The sequence below is a fragment of the Haemaphysalis longicornis genome, unplaced genomic scaffold (genome assembly GCF_048455015.1).
Source record: "Haemaphysalis longicornis isolate Haplotype H1 unplaced genomic scaffold, Haemaphysalis longicornis Haplotype H1 scaffold_9, whole genome shotgun sequence".
NCBI classification, from domain to species: Eukaryota; Metazoa; Arthropoda; class Arachnida; order Ixodida; family Ixodidae; genus Haemaphysalis; species Haemaphysalis longicornis.
This window is the reverse complement of record NW_027526460.1, coordinates 44,208,021-44,229,840: the sequence shown is the minus strand read 5'-3', so window position 1 is coordinate 44,229,840 and position 21,820 is coordinate 44,208,021. Positions and strand designations below refer to the sequence as shown.

Below are 21,820 nucleotides of genomic sequence, written 5' to 3'. Positions count from 1 at the left end.
AAGAAAGGTCAACGTTTCCTGCTATTAAATTTTGTAAACTTGCGTGCATTTTATGGGAGTTAGATCCGCGCCCTTTTATTCTTTTTTTTTTCAGTCTATAATGGGAATAATTGATAGCCTTTTCATTACACAGAGAGAAACCTAAGTGCACTTTTCCACGCAACATTAATTAAGAAATGCTGTGGCAGCAGCCACTCTGAGTGCAAAGGCCCTAGGAAAGGCAAGTGTGTGCATATTATGCATTAGGCGGAATGTTTCAACACGTACTACAGAAGGCGCAGTGTTTTAAGATTTTAACTCGGAAGCATTAATTATTTCCGACAAGCTCATCCATACCGATCTGCGGAGAAGTTTCTTTCATGGCCATATCGGTTCGGTTGTCGCGTCCTGAGCGCTCTCCTCCACGTGCCTCTGCCGTGGATCTCCACATCAGAGTGGCAGCTCATTAAAGCTACATTTGATACGCTTCTCCATCGTGGCCGTCAAGCTAATGATGCTAAATTACCACTCCCTTCCGCTGATTAGTGCCGTACGCGTGTGGTATAGGGGCGACACGCGTAGGCGGGCTCTTCCATTGAATTCGATTTATTATGCAAGGCCGCCTTATTTCTTCCTTCTTGGTTCCGGCCTCTTTATTTCTTTCTTTCTTTCTTTCTTATTTCTTTATTTCTCTCTCTCCCGTTCTTTCTTTTTTTCTCTCTTTCTTTCTTTCTTCTTTCACTCATTCGTTCGTTGCTCGCTTCCCTTCTTCCGTTCTTCCCCCTCTTTCTTTCTTTCTGTCTTTATTTATTTCTTTCTTTCCTTATTTCTTTCTTTCTTTCTTTCTTCTTTCTTTCTGTGTTTCTCTTTCTTTTTTTCTTTCTTTCTTTCTTCCTTTCTTTCTTTCTTTCTTTCTTTCTTTCTATCTTTCTTTCTTTCTTTCTTTCTTTCTTTCTTTCTTTCTTTCCTTCCTTCCTTCCTTCCTTCCTTCCTTCCTTCCTTCCTTCCTTCCTTCCTTCCTTCCTTCCTTCCTTCCTTCCTTCCTTCCTTCTTTCTTTCTCTTTCTTTCTTCCTTTCATTCTTTATTTTATTCTTTCTTTTGTTTCGTCCTTACTTTTGTTCTTTATTTTTTTCTTCTTTTATTCTTTACTTCTTTCTTTCTGCTTTTCTTCCTTCCGTCCTTCCATTCGTCCATCCATCTTGCTATCCATCTATCCATCCATCCGTTCTTTCCTTCTTTGACTGTTTAAGACAAAAAATGGTTACCTGAAAATGTTGGGAAGTATTCACGATAAACTGCATGGTAGGCTCGGTCTCTTTTTTTAGAGATCAAAGGGACAACGTGAGGAAGGCAGTCTTGCAGTCACACAAGAGCTAGGGTCACAGTGGCTTTTTTCGGTCAGGCTCCGTAATCATCGTCGTCGTCATAATCATCATGATCATCATAATCATCTCTCTCATTTTAGTTTTTATGTCCACCGCAGGATGGAGGCCTCTGAAGTCAGTCTTTGCCCTGGAATTTGCTTATTTAATCCCTGTGCCGAAATAATATCTTCCCTTACGTCTATCGACAGCCACTTTGGTACACCCCGATGGTTGAGTTCAGCCCAAGCCAACTTTTCCCCATCAATTTCAGGATGCCTCCCACCCTTTCCTTCCCCCCTCCCCCTCCATGAGATGTGGGAGAACCTGATCACCAGCGATCACCTGGACGTCCAGCAACTACTGGCATCTAGGGCGTGTGGTAGGGAATCGACACACACGACGAGGGCGTGTAGCGATTAACTGAATGCTTGGATATTTCGAACTGGCAAGTAGTTCATACGCACTTATTGTACGTGTGAAAGCTAGATGGTGCTGGGAGGAGCTTAGGAAGCATGATTACGGCACCCGGAAGGCTTTCCGACATAAATACGGTTTAAAGATGGTGGGAGGCGTGCAGTCGTATTATAACTGTTTGTAAACCTTGCAAGAGACAGAACAAGCAAAAATGTTTCTCTAATTGATTGATTGATTTGATTGATTGTAGGAATTAATGCGCCAACGCAATGCAGGTGATGAGGTGCGCCGTGGTGGAGGGCTCCGGATTAATTTTGCCCACCTGCGGATCTTTAACGTGCGCCGATATCTCGTACACACGGCCGTTTTTGCTTTTCGCCTCCACCAGAAAAGGGGTAGTTTCGCTAATTGTCTGATATCGGTATCTTCGGGTGATTTTTCATTCTTGCGTCTCGGCCAGTATCTTTTCTTGATTAAGGTGTTGAAGATGGCCACGGTAATGACGCTGGCCTATTTTGTCAGTGAATTCGAGGTAAGACAGGCCGGAAGTGTGACAGCATCAGCTTTAGCTCTGAAACCCATCCGGATCACGCCTAGCACATAGTCCACTGGCCGTCATTATAGACGCCAGCTTTGCAGTTCTTTTGCTTTGAGGGAGCGATGATGTAACCCATTCGTGCTAAGGCAAATTTATATGTAGAGTATAAACTAGGTTGTCCCGCAAACAAATTTTGATTTTTTTTGTTTTGATTTATGTGCACAAATCATGCACCATGCACTGTATGAAAAAGCAAATGATTATTACTTATGACCAATAAAAATATTCGATGTTTCTGAACCACATACGGGTTCTTTGTTCACTCAAAAAATGGCCGCGTATGTGCTCCTTTCGTTGCGATAGTCGACTGGCGCCCCTGCCAAGTAAAGGCCTCCCTTCTCTTTCCCGCTCACCTCTCAGGCTGTTCCTCCCGTGTCGTTCCTCTCACGATAACACGCTAGAGGTTTGCGCAACTCAATTTAAATTTACCGCGTTCCACTGCTTCAAGTCGGGTGCCTCGATGCCACCGCTGCGGTACGGCGGAGGCGCGCGTGGATGGAGGCCCCAAACTACAACGTTTATAGAACCACGGTGCCCTACTCCACGAGTGTTCCATGCGGAACGTGGATCCCACCTAGTGGAACCTGTCCTTGCTATTGCCGTTTGATTCCTAAATGCCGCCAGGAGGTAGCGCTGGAAACAGCAGGCGAAGGTTTTCTGGCATTGATGTAGTAGTATAGTACAGCGTTCCACTGCCCCAAGTTCCACCTCGATGCCAGCGCTGCCGCACGGCAGAAGAAACACGCGTGAATCGATTCACCCTACTACAACGTTTATAGAACCACGTTTCCCTGCTCTACGAGCGTTCCAAGCGGAACGTGAAACATATCTAGTGGAACATTTCGTTGCTGTTGCCGTTGGATTTTTTTAGATGCCGCTAGGTAGCGCGGGCAACAGCAGGCGACGGTTTTCTGGAGTTGATATAGTATTTTATTTGCTATCGCAAAAAAACCAAGCATCCGTGAATTGTTTAATAAAGGAACACTGCAAGTATCACTTATGTATTGACTTGCTGCCTTAATTTGACTAATGTCTTGTTCTTGTTCGACAACGTTGACAAGTATGAACACTGACACCGGACGTTTAGATTTGGCTGTGAGTATATAACACCATTGTGCAGCCTTCGTTTCACTTTGGCAGGATGGCTGAATCGAGTTACAGCCAGACAGCCAGACATACAGACAGACCAAAATTTCTGCGTTTGAGTAGCCCAAGAAAGACTATCGTTTTTTTAAAAAAAACCGTATGTGGTTTTGAGACGTGGAACATTTTTCATGCGTGGCCAGTCTTTGTGGCTCATTTCTTCATTCCCATGCCTTACCACATGAACTTTCGTCAATCCCATGACCATGCTCACCATGCGCTGTTATCGGTGTTAGCATTGAAATTAGCAGGTTGATATTCTATCGAAGCTTTTTTATCACGAAGGTGTTTTATTCCAACATACACAAATATTTGAGTGACGTAATATCCATCACGGAAGTGACGCCAGTAGAACGAAGCAAGCGGACAGTAAAGGGTGCACCCCTCCACATAGCGTCTTCATGCGGGAAAGCAACCTTTAGAATGAAAGAGCACGTTATACTTAGGGTTGTTCGTTTTCTGGTTTTATATTTTAACACGAATGTGTTTTATGCTGGGATACACCAAGATTTAACTGACGTCATATCCGCAACGGAAATGACCCCCGTACACCTTTGCCGAAGCGACCCGCCAGCAGAACGTCGCTGGCCAAGCACACCCACCGACAGCCGCCGAACCACAAATCATATTGAGCTGTAGATTTCGCTGGTCATTTCACTTTCGTGTTTTACCGATTCCTATGACAGAAAAATCAACCACAATTTTTACTGCAGCTTAATTACCCTGAAGCACCCCCCCAAGGGCGGCGTATAGTTTTGCTTAGCGTCAGCTTTTCTCACTCGTGCGAGGCTAATATCTTCAAAAGTGAAGCATAAGTGGCGCGCTATCGTCCTAAGCTTAACTTCGTAATCCTATACGTGGTGTATACACTCAGCTGAAAATCGTCACCTTTGCGGGCGGAGCAAGAAAACATGCGGCTTTTCAGCCGCCCAATTGTAGACGCCTACGAGTTGCCTTTTGGAATTTGTTTCTGTGTGCAAAAATTTGTTTCGCACAAAGGTTGTTTGTTGCATTTTGACCAACTAGCATACTTCGCATTGTCGCATTCGCATTATGCGCCAAGGTATCGGCTGTAAGGAAATGGCCTAGTTTAGGACAAGGCTCAACGGAAGGGGGGGGGGGATCAGTTACCTTCATACCATGTACCTCCACCAGTTATTTAACACCTGCACACCTGCACCGAACAACCACCTCCTTTATGTTCCTGCTTTAAAGCTTAATTTCGTACCGTAATTGACGCTACACATCCGCGCCAGGAACTGCCGCAAGTCAGGTTACTGCTCCAGCGGCTGTTAACCAAGTTTCAACTAACGCATTGCGGGCAGAATTTTATGTTTTTGGGTAATGAACGTTCTTCGGTGCTTACTTGCGGGGATCGGTTTGTTCCACCAGCCACACCCACCACTGCCTTGAAATTTAGACAAGAGGCCCCTAACATTCCCGCTGACCAGCCCCCACAAATCCCGTCGTCACTCGCTGCGTTTGCGTGACGCATTATGAATTTGCCTCCCCACCAACTGAATGGGCCGTAACACGGTTCCTGTGTTGACCAGGGGCCGAATTCTCTAAAACGACGGGGCGTCGTTTTGAAACGACGGGGTAGCGCCATGCAAATGCATGTGTTCTGGGGTTGGGGCCGTCGCTTTGGGGTTCTCTGCAGGTGCATGACACAGCAGAAAAGCGCTGTGGCAAGGGCGCGAAGCGACAAGTGAAACGACGGGGGGCAGTGGGTGTCGCTTCGCGCCCTAGCCACAGCGCTTTTCTGCTGTGTCATGCACCTGCAGAGAACCCCAAAGCGACGGCCCCAACCCCAGAACACATGCATTTGCATGGCGCTACCCCATCATTTCAAAACGACGCCCGTTTTTTAGAGAATTCGGCCCCAGTATCCAACGTTGCTCTAACCAAAATGCCCTGGCAGTGCAGTGTACCGGCTTCAGTCGACCAACCACCATCGTTGCGCATCGCTTTGCCTGAGACCGTACGGTAGTACAAAGATAGGCGACAAGAACCGCATACCTCATTAGCTGACACGGCGATGCTTCAGTCACTGCACACAGGCGAGTTGGCTGGCCCTGTATTGAGTGATCAATTGAATTAATAAACGAACGTCACACTGCGATCATACCCTCAATAGGCATGCAGTAACGCCGCCACCATTCATACACGCTCGGGTTCGCCCCCCTATATTCCCACTGCTCGACGCACCTTCTGCAAAATTAAAATAGGAAATTCGTCGAAACGTATGTGAAAGCGCAACGACTGTTTATTATTAGTTCAGTATAGCTCCAAAACTTAACTGAGCGCAAAATACGCCGACCTTACGAACCCAAGGAACGTTTCTCTTGTCGCAACCGTTATACATTTCCCACGGACATTCAGGGCTACAAAGCACTGAAAGGAGATAAAGCCAGTCGTTCTGGCAACCAGCTGGTGGTGGAGCGGAACGTGATTACAAAAACCGAGTAAGGAAATGGTAGCAGAACCTCCCCGTTCCGTTCTCGCTCGTGCCGGCGTAATTACGAGTTCACGCACTTTGCAGTGCGCAACTCCGTCCTCGCGGGAGGGAAAGTAATTCCGGAAGGAAAGAGAGTGGGGAGGAGAGACTTGACAAAAGGGGGAGCAGGTTGTGGGGTGTGAACAGGGCGCCTTGCATTACGCACTGAAAAACAGTCTGGGCGAAAGGGGACGGGTCACCAGAAAATTTTGCGCTCCTTGTTCCTGTCCCTTCTTCCGGAGATTAATGAGAAATCTCAGCCTTTCTCATTCCCGCTGGTGCAATCTTTCCCGGAACCATTGTCCCGTTTAATAGGCGGTCTCTCCCTCCATTTAAATGCGGCTTAAAGGTGAACGCAGGGTTAAAACGACAAGAGTTCAGTTTAGACGCCCGAATGGGTTTCAGGAAATGTCGGCGCGGTTCCCGTGTATCGTGCGGAACAACTGAAAAAGAAAAGAAGCCCTGCAGCCTAAACCAATCCTAATTGAAGAGGATAACGTTTGATAGCGGTAGTAAAGCTTCTGTGTGCCTTACTTTGTTCTTTTTGCTGTGTCTCTGGGCGAGGTTCATCACAACGCTTTCACTGCTTCTACCGCAGCGCCGTTGCAGCGCACGGCTTTAACTTTAACTTAACTGTATTGCTGGTGATGCGCTTGGAAAACAGGTTATTGTTGTTTAACGAAATCCTCCTAAGGCCGCGTATGATATTTGAAACGACTGAAGAAAAAAGACTAATGTAAACGTTTCTCGCTTCGCGCCAATAATTATGTACATTTTGATTAACTGTGGGAGTTAAACGCGCCGACGCTACAAAAACAACCTCGGGATCTTGAACGTGCGCCGAAATCTCGAGCACACGTTTTCGCTTTTCGCCGCAACCAGAAAAGCTGCTGCCATGGCGGGGATTTAAACCCGCGTCCTTGGGCTCAGCAATAGTTATGCACATTCCTTCTAAAAGCCTGCTATCCCAAAACATTCCGCAACGGAATCTTACTTCTACCGATAAGAAAAGTAACAAACCCAACCTTATCACAATTTAACTTGTGCGCTACTGGAGGCTCAGCGGGCATTCTTATCAAACTATGAGTTGTGATAACTGTCTCCTTCAACCACAATGCGCCAGTTAAGTTCCTAAACTATATTTCAGTCGTTGTTTTCACTCAAAGTAATGAAGCCTGTCTCAAAGGCGAACTTGCGCTTCCCTAGTGTAAAAGAGACTTCATGTCTGAAAAGTGGTGCAATTAACGTCCATGTTCATGGGTGGGACAAAAAAAGAAAAAAAAACTATACTGCTGCAGTGTAAGCTCGCACGGTAAACTATAATAGCGACGCACTAGGCTGGAAAGAAACGAAGGGTGAAAATAAATCTCAGAAAATTACTATTCACATCCATTATAGATCTGTGATGGTGCGTCCAAATAATGTGCTTCTACAGGTGAGTGCCAGAGTTTCTAAGCATAAATTATTTGGTGGTTTCTAAAGGGCGTTTACAGCATCACCAATCGCACGGAACGCTTAGTTACTCGTACCTGGTAAGAATTGTGCTAAACGTAACGAGGACGAGAAGCTGACGGGAGGGACGCTGCTGGCCCTTCTCTGCTGTTTCTGGAGCCGTTTGCCTGGCAACTCGTCCAGGTCACCACATCGACGTTGTGCGTTTGTGACAAGTGCCAACAGCAGTGACATTATGTACTTAGTAACAATGACCTGACAATAAGGAGCCCACGGTCTATACTCATGCGATAGACTTCGTCAAATGGGTATTTATGAGGGCCGTAGTGATAACCGCTACCTGGCATATCACCAGCATAACCTTATCTTTTGCGACCGCTGCCCCAGGAGAAGCAGCTGCCAGCGCCTAGGTTATCTTTCATTCAAACGCAAGACACAATTATAACGTATTCCCAACAATCATACCGAAACTACCCTCCCAAAAGAATATTTAAGTTTCCATCAAATATTCTCCTTCGCTTCCCGCTGCACCGACGAGTCAAAATACCCTTGACTCCGGCCCATTCGATGCTCTAAAGAAGCGGCTGGGAACCTGCGGCCCTAGGGCCGTATTCTGCCCGCGGGGAAGTATTACGCGGCACCCAGCACGTCGTCAGAGCCCCCAGCCCTCCCCCTGTAACTTCCTATCTGAAGGCCGACACGCCAGTTTCGACTTCAAATAGGGTTAGACGTTAGACAAGAAAAAATTACGATCTACTTCATCTTCACACTTATGCAGATTACTGTCAGTTAGTGTCAAATATTATCATCAATTCACTGATTTTTTTCTCTGCTACCAAAGCCCCACTCATGCCCCTCCCCTCACCCGATTTGTCGGCTTCATGTCGGCTTGCATGTCGGCTTCATGCAACTCGGCCGCCCTCCTCAAAGGTTCCCGACCCCTGCTCTAGAGCAATAACCCCACCCATAAAACTGACAGAGGACTAACCCGACGGACACAACGAGGGATAGAGAATGCGTGCCCTCTGCTAACCTACCACGAGATCACCCAGTAATACAGGATCGAGCGAACGAATTTTCGCGACGCACGAATTCTTAATGAAAGCCCAGGAGCACTCACTTAGGCTGCTTCAAACAAATACGTTTCTGACCCAGTACTCCATTGTCTGTCAGTTTTATAGTGAACCTGGCACTCTACCATATGGCGTGGGAGCGCCAAAACTAAGAAAGTAGTGTAGACCAAATTCCTCTTCCGTGGCATGAGAAGTGGGACAGCGTGCTGTCCAGTTCCAGTCCACACGACCGGCCTCGGTTGGCGGGAAGGGCGCTCAGGGCTGGCACCACGAATGGGATCTTTAATTGAGGACACCCTTCTGCTACTTAACTGCTAATAAACACATTTGTTCTCTCTCTCTTTCGGTCTCGGCTGCAGAAAAGTCAGCGGCATATCTCGGCAATATAACTCGGTGCTATAGCTCAGAGGGAAGTGATGCTCACGCATTCTCATATCATAAGACAAAGCTCGGCTGCCCTTTAGCATTTTCTTTTTACTTTTATTTGCTAGTGGGTATGTCTTCGTTTTAGGTATGGTACACTAGACATTTAAGCAAGATATGAATGACAATTATAATTAAAAGAGCTCGAGGTAAGCCGTCGCCAGCGGCCCAGGTATCACAAAACGGTGCATTTATGGGCGAAACATAAGCAATTCTGCCTACTTTTATGTTTGCGGATGGCTCAACTGTTACAAAAATAAGGCTGGAACATCGCCGAATACTAAATTATATTCGTTTTTATACGAATGATATTAAGGAGAGCGCAGGCTGCGCTCCGAGAAGCCATCTGACCACCTCAACACTTGGTTCCAGCATTTCTTCGTCAACAGTGTCTGTCGGAGCATATGTTGGCTCTACATTTTTGTGGATGCCAAAGCAGGAACTTCAGCAAAACCGCACTTCACGTCGCGAAATTGTAGGGGTACCTTTTGAGGGTGACGTGTACACTAATTTTGATGTTCGACAGTTTCAATAGCACTCGTCGTGCTAACATTTTAACATTTAAAAAAATTGGCCGCGTATCTGCTCCTTTTGTTGCAAATGTCGTCAAAAGACGATAGTCTTTGTAGACATTTGCCAAGGAAATACCCCCCTTTGCTTTCCCGCTCACCTCTCATGCTGTTCCTGTACCGTCGCGCTCATTCCAAGGTAAACACACTAAAGGCTTGCGCAAGGCGGTTTGAATTTACCGCGTTCCACTGCTACAGGCCGGGTTCCTCGATGCCAGCGCTGCAGTACGGCGGAGACGCGCGTGAATGGAGGCGGCCGACTAGAAGGTTTATAGAGCCGCGTGGCCATGCTCCACGTGCGTTCCAAGCAGAACGTGGAACTTAGCTAGTGGAACTTCTCCTTGCTGTTGTCGCGTGATTTTTCATATGCCACCAGGAGGCGGAGGTTTTCTGCAGTAGATGTAGAATATCATTTGCTATCGAAAAACCAAGTATCCATGAATTTTTTAATAAGAAAACACTGCAAATATCCCTTGTGTACTAATTTCCTGTCTTATATTTGCGTAATGTATGGTTCTTGTTCAACAATGTCGACAAGTATGAACATATAAACCGGGCTTAGACGTTTACATGTGGCTGTGAGTATATAAGACTATTGCGCAATAACAATTTTACTTTAGCCGGGTGGCTGAATCGAGTTACAGACAGACATACAGATGGACCAAAATTTCTGGGTTTAAGTAGCCCAAGAAAGACTATCGTCTTTAATAAGTATTTTATCTGCTGCTATGCGTCCTGCGTTGAATGCACTGATGGCTTATCCTGCGCACGCGGCAACTACGTGGACAATTCGTGCTCGGCGTTCGTGGCTACTCATGTAAACGGCCACCGTCGCCGTGTCTTAGCCCCAGCCGCGGCGGACAGCTTTCCAACAGCTTCCTTGGAGAAGAAAAAAAAAAAAAAAAGAAAACGCTTGTTGGGTTCACCGACAAGTACAGAAAAAAACAAAAGATTATGTACGTGAGATATCAACAAAATGTGACAAATTTAGAGAATTGTACGTCTGCTGTGTACTGATTCCTCAGCCGATTATGTTCATGGTGAACCATATTGGTGCTTTTCTGATTTTTTTTTCGTGTTTCTGTTTGCTTTTTTCTGGTTTATCTCATTCTGGAATCAATGAACAAGTAAGTGCGGCGAATTTGTTGTGTTCTTTTCATTAGTTCATTTGTAACTGTATAATATTTCTAGTTTTTCTTATACAAATAACAAACATTTACGCTTTTATACGACAAATGTGTTATCTTCGCTAATTATGCCCTTTTGTGCAAATGCAAGGCGTTTAGCATTTCGTGCGTTTTAATAATTTATTGGGTTGTTCGGGCGGTTTTTCTGGGGTTCTTTTATAATTTTTGGTTTATTAATCGTGTAGGTAGACTTTTCGATATAACAAGTTCATTTTTATTCTTTTTGACTTAATGGCTTCTTAATTTAGTTCGACAAATTGTCTAAACTTACACTATCACCATTACACGCGTTAACTGCGATGTCCAACTGTGCGTTCTTCTGCAAATGCCAGGCATTTGTGGTATAGGGTATTGACAAAAAGTGCTGGCCCTTTAAAATTTATATTCCATATTTTTCACTTACCCACAGCCACCCGCCGCGCTGGCTCAGTGGCTAAGGCGTTGCGCTGCTGAGCACGAGGTCGCGGGTTCGATTCCCGGCCGCGGCGGCTGCTTTTCCGATGGAGGCGAAAAGCAAAAACGCCTGTGTGTACGAGATTTCGGCGCACGTTAAAGATCCCCAGGCGGTCAAAATTAATCCGGAGCCCTCCACTACGGCGCGCCTCATCGCCTGCGTTGCGTCGGCGCGTTAAACCCTACAATCAATCAATCAATCACTTACCCACAGCCGCACATGTATTTTAAACTATTCATTTGAATCCCACCATGTTCCAGGGCTATATATATGGTCCTATTTCGGTCTAAATTTTTTCATTCATGCCGAAGACATGGTTGCTTGCATCCAGTATTTTTTTTTTCAGCGGATGAGGTAGTCTTATTTTGTAGTACTTCTCGGGGCTTCCTATTTGTTGGAAACCGCAGAACAGTTCACGCATGGCCTACATCGCGCAGTCACTTTGGCTCTGCACACGGGTACGCGGACAGGCGTAGCACGGTACAAGGAAAAGATGCAGCGCGGATCGACAGGGGGCACCACTGGGTCAAATTCAGTGTCGCCACCGCACCAGCTAACGAGGAGGCCTATATAACTTTACCATAGAAGCCAATCAGCGTCCTCGCTCACACCACGTCACATCGCCGGTACGCTGGCTTGCTCTCGTCGGGCAGTTCACCTTGAAGAGCGGCATGGGTAGGCCGTGCGTAGTTCGCTCCGCGGTAGTCCGGGCAGTCATTGAAGAATGTTAACCTCCCGATAATTGCAAAAGAATGATATACAATAATGCATACCGATCATTTGCGTGGTGCAAAGCTCAGCAAAATAGAAGGGTTTCGTTTTGGTTGATTTGGTCATTTTAGCAGAAGTGCTTCCGTTAAAGGAGTCACATGCCCTGATTATGAGCAGAAAGGCGTCTGCACCACACAGTGTTACCTTTATTGTTTTTAGCGACGCGGCGTGCCTCTCATTGCACTAAGCAAACAAGGCATCGGGAGGGCAGAGCTCGAATGCAATTACTGGGGACAGCTGGCCGGCTGCACAACCCTTTTAAGCGGTATGGTACAAAGACACGGCTGTAATCTATAAGAAAGGTGACACGAAGGAATGAAAAATTACAGTCCGATGAGGGCACTGTCAGTAGTCTACAAGGTACTTACCAAGGTAATCGCTAACAGAACTTCTGCCACCTTAGATTCCAGTCATCCTAGTGAACAAGCAGGGTTTCGTAAAGGCTGTTCAACAATAGACCATATTCGCACAATCAATCAGGTGATAGCGAAATGCGCGGAGTATACTCAACCCCTATATGTAGCCTTCATAGATTATGAGAAAGCATTTGACTCGCTCGAAACCTCAGCAGTCATTCAGGCAATGCGGAATCAGGGTGTAGACAAGCGTTATGTAAGAATACAACAGGATATATTCAATGGGTCCCCAGCTACCATAGTGCTCCATAGGGAGGACAGTAAAATGGCTATAAGGAAGGGCGTCAGACTAGGAGATACAATCTCTCCAATCTTATTCACAGCATGTTTATCAGGGGTACTCAAAACATTACATTGGAAATAGGTGGGCGGAAGGGTTAATGGAGATTACGTCAGTAACATCAGATTTGCTGATGACGTTGCCTTTTTACGTAACTCGGGGGACGAAGTGCAAAGCATGAATATTGCACTGTACCGGGAGAGTAGAATCGTAAGCCTAAAAATTAATATGCAGAAAACTAAAAGTAATGCTCAATAGATCTGGGAGAGAACAGCGGATTGAGATAGGTGGCGAGGCAGTTGAAGTGCCAAGTGAACATATCTACTCACGCCAAGTAGTCAGCCCGGATGCCAACCATGAGGCAGGTATAATTAGAAGGATAAGAATGGGGTGGAGTGCATTCCGCAGGAATTCTCAGATAATGAATGGTAGCCTACCATTGACCCTGAAGACGAAAGTGTATGACAGCTGCACCTTACCAGTGCTCCCCTATAGGGCAGAAATATTGGAGGCTCACTAAAAGGATTCAACTTACATTGAGGACGACTCAGCGAGCAATGAAACGGAAGATGATAGGTGTAACGTTAAGGGACAAGAAGGAAGTGGAGTGGCTCAGGGAACAAACTTGTGTTAATGATATATTAGTAGAAATTAAGAAGAAGTGGGTGTGGGCAGGGTATGTAACGCGAAGGCAAGGTAACCGTTGGTTATTAAGGGTAACAGAGTGGATCCCTAGAGATGGCAAGCGTAGGAGGGGGCAGGAGAGTGAGGTGGACAGATAAGATGAAGTTTGCGGGGATAAATTGGTCGCAGTTGGCACAGGACCGGAATAATTGCAGATTAATGGGAGAGCTGCCTTTGCCCTGCAGTGTGCGTAGACAGGCTGGTGATGATACTGATGACGAAGACGAGGATGATCATGATGAAATGACAGCTTTGGCGAGTTGGTACATTATGAAAGAACAAACAGCACAAAATAATAAAACACATGAGGCAGACAAACACAGCGTTGCGGCTGAGGGAATTCTTCGTGTTGTTTCGCGCTGATTATTCTTCAAAGGTAATAGAGCCTTCAAAGGTGATGATGCGAGTCTGCCTTCCGTTAAAACACCGGCAGATTATGACAAAACTGAACATATTCTGCCTCTTGGACACAATAACAATGACGGTAATCACATTACAGTTACACATTACGCAACAACTTCCCTTACATGGCTAAACCTTCCTACTTGTCTTCATTGATCCCTTACTTCCGTACTCATCATGCGCATAATGTCCCTTCGAAGCTGAACAACTGGCACCGAAGGTGCGAGTGCATACGGGGGGCCATTCAGTTAATCAAACGCTCTCAAACGGCGGCTGAGGCGTCTGAACCACCGTTCCCAGGGAATGCGAGTTCGTAATTACAGCGGGAGGGGATGAAGCGGGCATTGCGGGGGCGTTACGGCGTCCAGGGGTGCGCCGTGACTTAAGGCGCGCCGTTTCGGCGTGCTGATTACGCTTTGATCGCCGCGACAGCTCCTAGCTAGGACTACACCTGAGAAGGCGCGTTCTTCGCCGACTAAAATCTAGCCTAACGCGAACTCGCGCCCCGCCCTAGGCATTCACGTGAGTTCCTTCCCGAGTGGCGCTGCCTTTTGCCTGACCGGGAGAACGCCTCGTGTCGCAGCGGCTAAGTTGAAGGCATGTTGACGCGCTCTTGTATTTAGAAGAGCACTGCGGCAAACCATTTTACGACAGGATTGACGCGACTATTCACCCCCCTTTCACCTCCCTTCCATTTCTATGAAGTTCCGTCGGCCCCACGGTCATGTCATGCAGCAACTCATAGAGAAGTCGTTGTACATGCCTCTTTAAAGTTGTTACCTATGTGAAGCCAGCAGCTGGGTACCCCGTGAAACTTTGTTTGCATGACGGATGAACTTCAAAATATCTGTCAGAGTAACTTTAATGGTGATATTATGAAAGTAAATATCTGGAAGCAGTTTTTTGCATTCTGCTCTTTAAAAAACTGTCGTGGCTTTGGATGTTCTGGTGCGATTCAACTACACGACTTCTTCACCTTAGACTCAAAAGGAACAGGAAGCCAAGCATCATTATTAGTACCGGGATAATTTTATTTTTTAATTAGTTGACAAGGTATGCTAAACGGTTTCAATAAGTTTGTTTATGAAATAAAACGAAAACAAATTAATAAGAACAAATGGGATACTCTACGCCATCGAGAGGAGCTTAATGAAATAAAACGAAAACAAATTAATAAGAACAAATGGGATACTCTACGCCATCGAGAGGAGCTTAATGTGTCCATCTTAGCAAGTGGATTTGATATCGCACTGTTCTGTAAATCGCCAAAGAATTTGAAACTAGGAGTTTTATCTACTTCGAAATGTACCGTAGCAGACCGTCTGACCGGACTATGTTTTCGCGACGTCTGAGGGCCCAGATTGCATGGCAAAGGGTTCACCTTAGCCTCTCGAACCAACGTTCTTCGCAACATAACAATCGCAAAGCAAGGGGTGTCGAAATGCGGATACAACATTACAAAAAATAAAACAATAACAAAACTCCACAGGATCTGCCACTTCATCAGATCATCACTGTCGACTCTATGCAAGAGGAACGAACATGGTAACACGCTACGCTTTGGATGAGCAAATATTGCATAATTTTGGAAGGTTTTCCTTTTATACTCACGGTATTCTAATAGGACCTTAGCTTGAAACACTGCGCATGTTCTGTGTCCTGTTGGCAAACTTCCCACAATTCTGACAGCGATAAATTTTATTGAAACCTAACAGTGTCTGGCAGCGGAGTGGCCGTTACCGTGCTCGACGCTTTCCAGAAAGCGTGGCTAAAATTTACACCACCTTTTCAAAAGCGAAGCATTCCTTGAAGACTAATATCAGTTTCAATGACCTAAATAGCTTTGTTTGCAGACAAAAACATTTAGTAACTACGTGCACCAGCGTCACAGTACATACATGCAAACATTTTTAGCACGATGGAAACACCTGGGCATATTTCAAACAGACCACAGGTACACCACTAGTGCTTACACTGTTTTTAAGATATAATACTTTTTTGAACTGCTTTAAAAAAAAAATAAGCTAATACAATCCAGATTTTCAGACTGCATAAAAAAAGGTGTGGTAAAGAAGCTCACGCGATCAAAAAACAAAAATAAGTGCGGAAACTTTCGAGTGGAAATTGTGGGGGAGAGAGGGGGTGGCAATGCGAGTAGGAAGGGAGGTAGAGGTATAGAGCGAAATAGAGGGGGAGGTGGGAGAAGGAGGGGGGAGAGGAGGACCAGGAAGGCAGTATCGAGTAAAGGCAAGAGGGTAGAGGGACAGAGCGGAGGAACGTAATAGGAAGAATGTACAAAGAGAGACAGGAACAGGCGTACGTGGCACGAGTCGCGAAGCCCTATTGTCATTTGACGTTGCTATTTGCTGCGAAGAAAGCAGACACGCAACCAATACTTGTTCCCTTGGTCTCCGGGATTCCGCTTTCTTCCACATTCTATTCGCTTCCATGCCCTTTTCCAGACAGACGACATGAAAAATGCCGACCTACAATTGGCTATTTGGCTCCACAATTTGGCTCTACAATTTGGCTCCACTATTAAAAGCTATTTTCTTAAATCGACGCCAGAAAGCCCGAGAGCATTCGCCAAGCTATGCTTCACATGTACCGAACCTAAGTAAGAAGTATAGTTAGTACCATAAAATAGGCAGTGTGATGGGTGAATTTAGGGGTAACCATCAACTTCGTTAAAATTCATGTAGGTGAAAGAAACTCCTTCCTTCTAAAGAACTGCCGCACCGACAAAGCCCACGTGAAGAATGATAAAAATTGCATTGCGGATAATAATTGATTGTGGTAAGGATAGCGTCTTTCCTAGCCCCTTCAGTATATACCATCATCATCAGCCTACTCAGGTCCACTGCAAGAATAAGGTCTCTCCTATTGACCTCCAACCGCCCCTGTCCTGCACTGCTCGAGTCCGCAGTTTACCACGGAATTTCTCTCTTTCATCCCTCCATCAGGCTTTCCCCTTCTTCTAGACTCATCTCTTGGTATCGACTCTTGTCCACCGCTTGTCATTATTGTATAATTACTCCGGTTTATTTTAGGTTTTAACCACAAAAAATAAAAACAGTAACACCAAACCTTTATAATAGATCCGCTCACTTTGTCTGCTCTTGTTTGCTTAGAATGCTAAATCCGCCGTGGGACACCTTGGGTCGACGATATCATATTTACCGGGTAATTGTGGAAAGGGTTACGCAAGGAGATATTAGACCAAGTTCCCAGTCTTCGAAAATTGTCCCCAGAGAACGGCTAAACCACAACTCTAAAGGGTGAAAAGGAACGCCACCAGACACCACGAAGAACATCACCGCTACTAATCCGCCCTCGTAAAGCAATAGATATCTTAATGAAATAGAGGGCAATGAGCAAATAGTAAGGTCAATAAATATCTTTTTAATCTTTATTCCAGCCCTTATAGTGGCCGAAGCATGTGTAACAGAAATAGTGTTTTGAAGCTAAACAGAACTCTGCAACTTTAGGTATAGTTTATGATCGCCGTTGCAAAGCGAGCGCTTATTTTATTACGTTTATCCGCGAACACCGAATACTTTGTACGTATACGTTGACGGGTTATTGGTTTCAGGGATTTTATTTTTTGATTTTGTTCTGGTGACGATTATTCAGGGTTAGCGGTTTAAAACTCTGTGCTATTGAAAATTTTCGAAACTAGGGCGCTAAGGGCGCCGGCTATTATGTGCAATTTTGCTTTTCTCCACTTGTTTCATGTCCCTGGGCAGCTTATTGAGCGATTATTCCATGGCGAGCAAACCCTTTCATCGGGATATACGTAAATTACCTAGCATCATCGATTGGATCGCTCCTCACAGAAAACCAAATAAATAGCTACAGTACAAAATGCAAAACGCTACAATTTCTTATTTCAGCTTTGTGGAGGCATAAGAGTGAGTGGCTTCTGTGTAGCCGAGATACTAAAAAAGGGAAATACCGTCCTTTCAGACGAACCAGAGCTATTGTCTCACTAAAGGCGGACCTATTTACAGTCGTCTCACCCACAATCTTGCGAAGGAATTTTGTTCTGTGGCCACCACATGTTTACATTTGTATTCTTTTTAAGAACGATAGGCTTCCTTGGGCTACCTGGGCTACCCGTCCGTCCGTCCGTCCGTCCGTCCATCCGTCTGTCTGTCTGTCTGTCTATCCGCCTGTCTATCCGTCTGTCTATCCTTCTGTCCGTCAGACAGACAGACAGACAGACAGACTGACTGACAGCAAAATTTGCGGGTTTAAGTAGCCCAAGAAATGCTATCGTCTATAAATTCTCTCGTGTTGGAGCGCTCGCGTTCGCGAAGCGATGCTGCTAAGAAAGGAGCAGCCTATAACGAGGGCACGCAAAGCGATCGGGTTCTGGACATTAGTGACGAAACGCCGCGATGTCCCGGCGTCTGACAGATCACGATGTGTACATGTTCCATATATCTGTGCGTGTAGAAGTTTCGGCTGGATGGTGGGATGTTAAAAAAACTTGAAGCTTGAGCCATTTTCGTAGTAACTTGTTTCCGAATCGCAATAAAAAAACGTAGAAGGCTCTACTGCCGTTCCAAAAACTTACGAAGTGCTGACACTGATCTCTTCTAACATATGTTAGGGCAATTCACAAACGCTGTTCCGAAACACGAAGCACAACAGGATGCACAAAATGCAGGTAGGAAAATCATGCGATTTCTCCACCCCGTTGGCAGTAACTACTGCGGCTATTATTAATTTCCCATGACCGGATTATATACTATTTTCATTCAGGGTAAAACGACGGTGTAAATAGTCAGCTTACCGGAAATCTTGGTTCCATGCTGATCCATCCTATAAGCCAGTCGGCGGCCGCAACTTCCGTAGAAAACTCCGTGTATCATCATCATTATTCGTCGACGCACACGTCCCAAGAACATGTCCTCTGAGATGCTGCTCACCTGCAGTTTCCTCCATCACCACTGTGGCGGACACAAAAGCAGACCTTACACGCACTGCAGCTCCCGACGCAGAAAAGTTTTGTTGGGGCCAAATTTCCCACCAGCATCTGGTTAGGATATCCTAAACCTAGCCATTTTTCACCTTTTGAAGGCTGCAAACAGCAGGAAAGTTCTTTTCACTGCAGTTCAAAGGGCAGCGAATACCGACGGAAACTGTTCAGCACCACCGACGGATATCAGTCGTCGTTGAGTCGTCACAAAACGGCCTGAACCACGTCTATGTCACTGCTACACATATTCGCACAACTCGCACACCCATAGAGAAAGTTATGCCAAACAATTTACACGACGTTTCCACGCTGGCAACTGCGTAAAACGGCCCGAAATCCAAGCATGGGAACAAGGGTACTCCGAACGGCCCAGAGCCGCGGCAGCTGAAGCACCGTCTGCCAGCGAAGGCTCGCAGACGGTGCTTTAGTCGTCTGTCTAGACAGACATGACGAAGCGTTTTTGCGCGGCCGGCGGCACACTTGCACCGGCGTCGGGCGGAAGACGACGTGGTGACGTCGTGGTTTCGCCGGCCTTGTCGCAGGGAGCTCGTGAGCGCCTGCGTCTTAAAAGCAATGCAAGCATCGCAAGTCATTACAAATACCGACTACGAAAACTACCCTCTCGTCCGAACGAAGAACAAATAGGTGGCTCTTGGCCAATAGAGAGTTTTAGCTGCTATCGGCAGCTCCGCTATCGGCAGCGCGCTCGGCGCAACCGGAGCCAAGCGCGCCACGCCTGCGCAGTGGAGTTGCCGCTTGCTATCGGAGAGGAGCGGGCCGTGAAAAACGGTCAGCTAAAACTCGCTATTGTTTCGGAAAACCCCAAATGGAGTGACCGAGGACGACATAGCAAAAAAAAAAAAAAAAAAAACAGCATCGTTACATGCCGATATAGGAGCTGCGCTGAACAGCTTCTGTGGTTGGCGATTATTGTAATTGAACAGTGTTAATTTGGTTTAGGCGTAGCAGTAGCTCAGTCGCTAAGGAGTTGTGCTGCCGATTCGATGCCGGCCGCTGCGGCCGTTTTCTGATGGCGGCAAACTACCAGAAAGCCCATGTGTCGAGATTCCGCGTAATTTTGCTTTGCCGCACAGCGTATCCTGCTGAATAATCCAGATGACGGACTACAATCAGAAGAAATGGATGCGAAAGAGCGATATACAGCTTCGCTGTAAGAAATGACTCCACTGCCACCAATTTCTCAAATAAAAATTGTGATGACAAATTGTTGAATAAAGCAAAACAATCAATTGTAACACAATCTAGAATATACGTAACGGTCATTTTTACACGGATTTTTGGTGCGCAGAAATATCAGTATATGGACAGTTAAGCACCCGCACGTTTACTGCAGGGCGATTTCGGTATAAAGAGGTTCTGGCGTGCAAATGATTGACTAAGAAAACAAAAATAAAAACAAAGCATGAACAATCGATATTAATTACAGGTTTGTCGATGTCCCTGTTATTGTTTTTCTGTTACTGTTATTCTTTTTAAGCACGATAGGCTTCCTTGGGCTACCTGGGCTTCCCGTCCGTCCGTCCGTCCGTCCGTAAGTCTGTCTGTCTGTCTGTCTGTCTGTCTGTCTGTCTGTCTGTCTGTCTGTCTGTCTGTCCCTCGGTATCTGCGTCCATCCGTCCGTCCGTCCGTCCGTCCGTCCGTCTGTCTGTCTGTCTGCCTGCCTGTCTATCTGTCCCTCTGTCTCTGCGTCCATCCGTCCATCCGTCCGTCTGTCTGTCTGTCCCTCTGTCTCTGCGTCCATCCGCCCGCCCATCTGTCTGTCTGTCTGTCTGTCTGTCTGTCTCTGCGTCCATCCGCCCACCCGTCTGTCTGTCTGTCTGTCTGTCTGTCTGTCTGTCTGTCTGTCTGTCTGTCCGTCTGTCCGTCCGTCCGTCCGTCCGTCCGTCCGTCCGTCCGTCCGTCACTCAAATCAGCCAGAAGTGCTGGTAAGCGGGCAGGGTTTGACTGTTTGATTGTAGGGTTTAACGCGCCGACGCAGCGCAGGTGATGAGGCACGCCGTAGTGGAGGGCTCCGGATTAGTTTTGACCACCTGGGAATATTTACCGTGCGCCGTGATCGCGTGCACACGAGCGTTTTAGATGCAGAGAATCTGATTCACTCGCCTTGTCCCTCCGGCGTCGTCGTCGTCGTCGTCGTCGTCGTCGGCGTTGTCCACCCCTCCCCCATTCTCCTCGCCGCGCCAGCTGCGCTCTCCGCCGCTCACCCCCTCTCCTCTCCGATAGCGAACACTCTCTCGCGCGGGGCATTGAATTGGCTTGGATTGGATTGGATTGGATTGGATTTGGATTAGATTGGATTGGATTAAAGTGGATTGCGTTGCGTCATAGCCGCGGCACGTTGCGTCATAACCGCGGCAGACGCGCTGGGGCCGGCGCATGTGCAGTACTGTCTCTTCCGCGGTTTCCTCTCCTTCGGGCGCGCTGCGCATATAACCGGTGTGCCGTTCTCCGGCGAAGCAACATCTACGCTTGGCTCAAACACCTACAGTCCACGCGGCTTTACAAGTAGGCCAACGTCGTCATCGACTGGGACCGGCTTACGCAGTCCCCTCAACGTTATGCGCGCTATAAAACGCGGTCCCTTCGCCGCTCCGTCTATGCATCGCATCTACACAGGGGTTCCCGCGAGGGGAGGTGGGACATTTTTGGTTTTCGCCTCCATCAGAAAAGCGGCCGCCGCGGCCGGGAGTCAAACCCGCGACCTCGTTTTCAGCAGCGCAACGTATCAGCCACTGAGCCACCGCGGCGGGTGCCAAGTAGGGTTTACTGACTTCATGGGTGGTGGAAATTGGTGAGGGGAAGCGTAGTGTAGAAGGCAAAGGAAAGGAAAGAAGACGGGACATAGAGAAGGAGAATGCTGGAGCGAGAGGGCAAAGGGGTGTCAAAACATGAGTGCAGCGGATTTCGCTGAGAGGAATTTAAGTAGAAAATTCAGAAGTAGAGGAGGGGTACGATTGAAGTGGATATATTAAGAAGGGGGATGGGAGGGAAAGATAATTACGGATCATGACGCAATTAGAGTACGGAGAGAGACAAGGGAACATTAATGCAGCAAGCGAGGGAAGTAAGTAAGGCAGAGTAAGTAGGAAATATAGAAGATTACAGCGA

The 21,820-nt window shown here is 46.7% G+C and overlaps 1 long non-coding RNA gene across 1 annotated transcript in view; it reads right to left on the bottom strand.

Moving 5' to 3' along the window:
• Positions 1-19,076, bottom strand: part of LOC144152679 (uncharacterized) — a 678,803-nt gene extending 659,727 nt beyond the window's left edge. The window contains exon 1 of the long non-coding RNA XR_013319209.1: positions 18,506-19,076. This is a non-coding gene — a long non-coding RNA (uncharacterized LOC144152679). The remainder of the gene's footprint in view (positions 1-18,505) is intronic.
• Between the last annotated feature and the right edge of the window lie 2,744 nt (positions 19,077-21,820).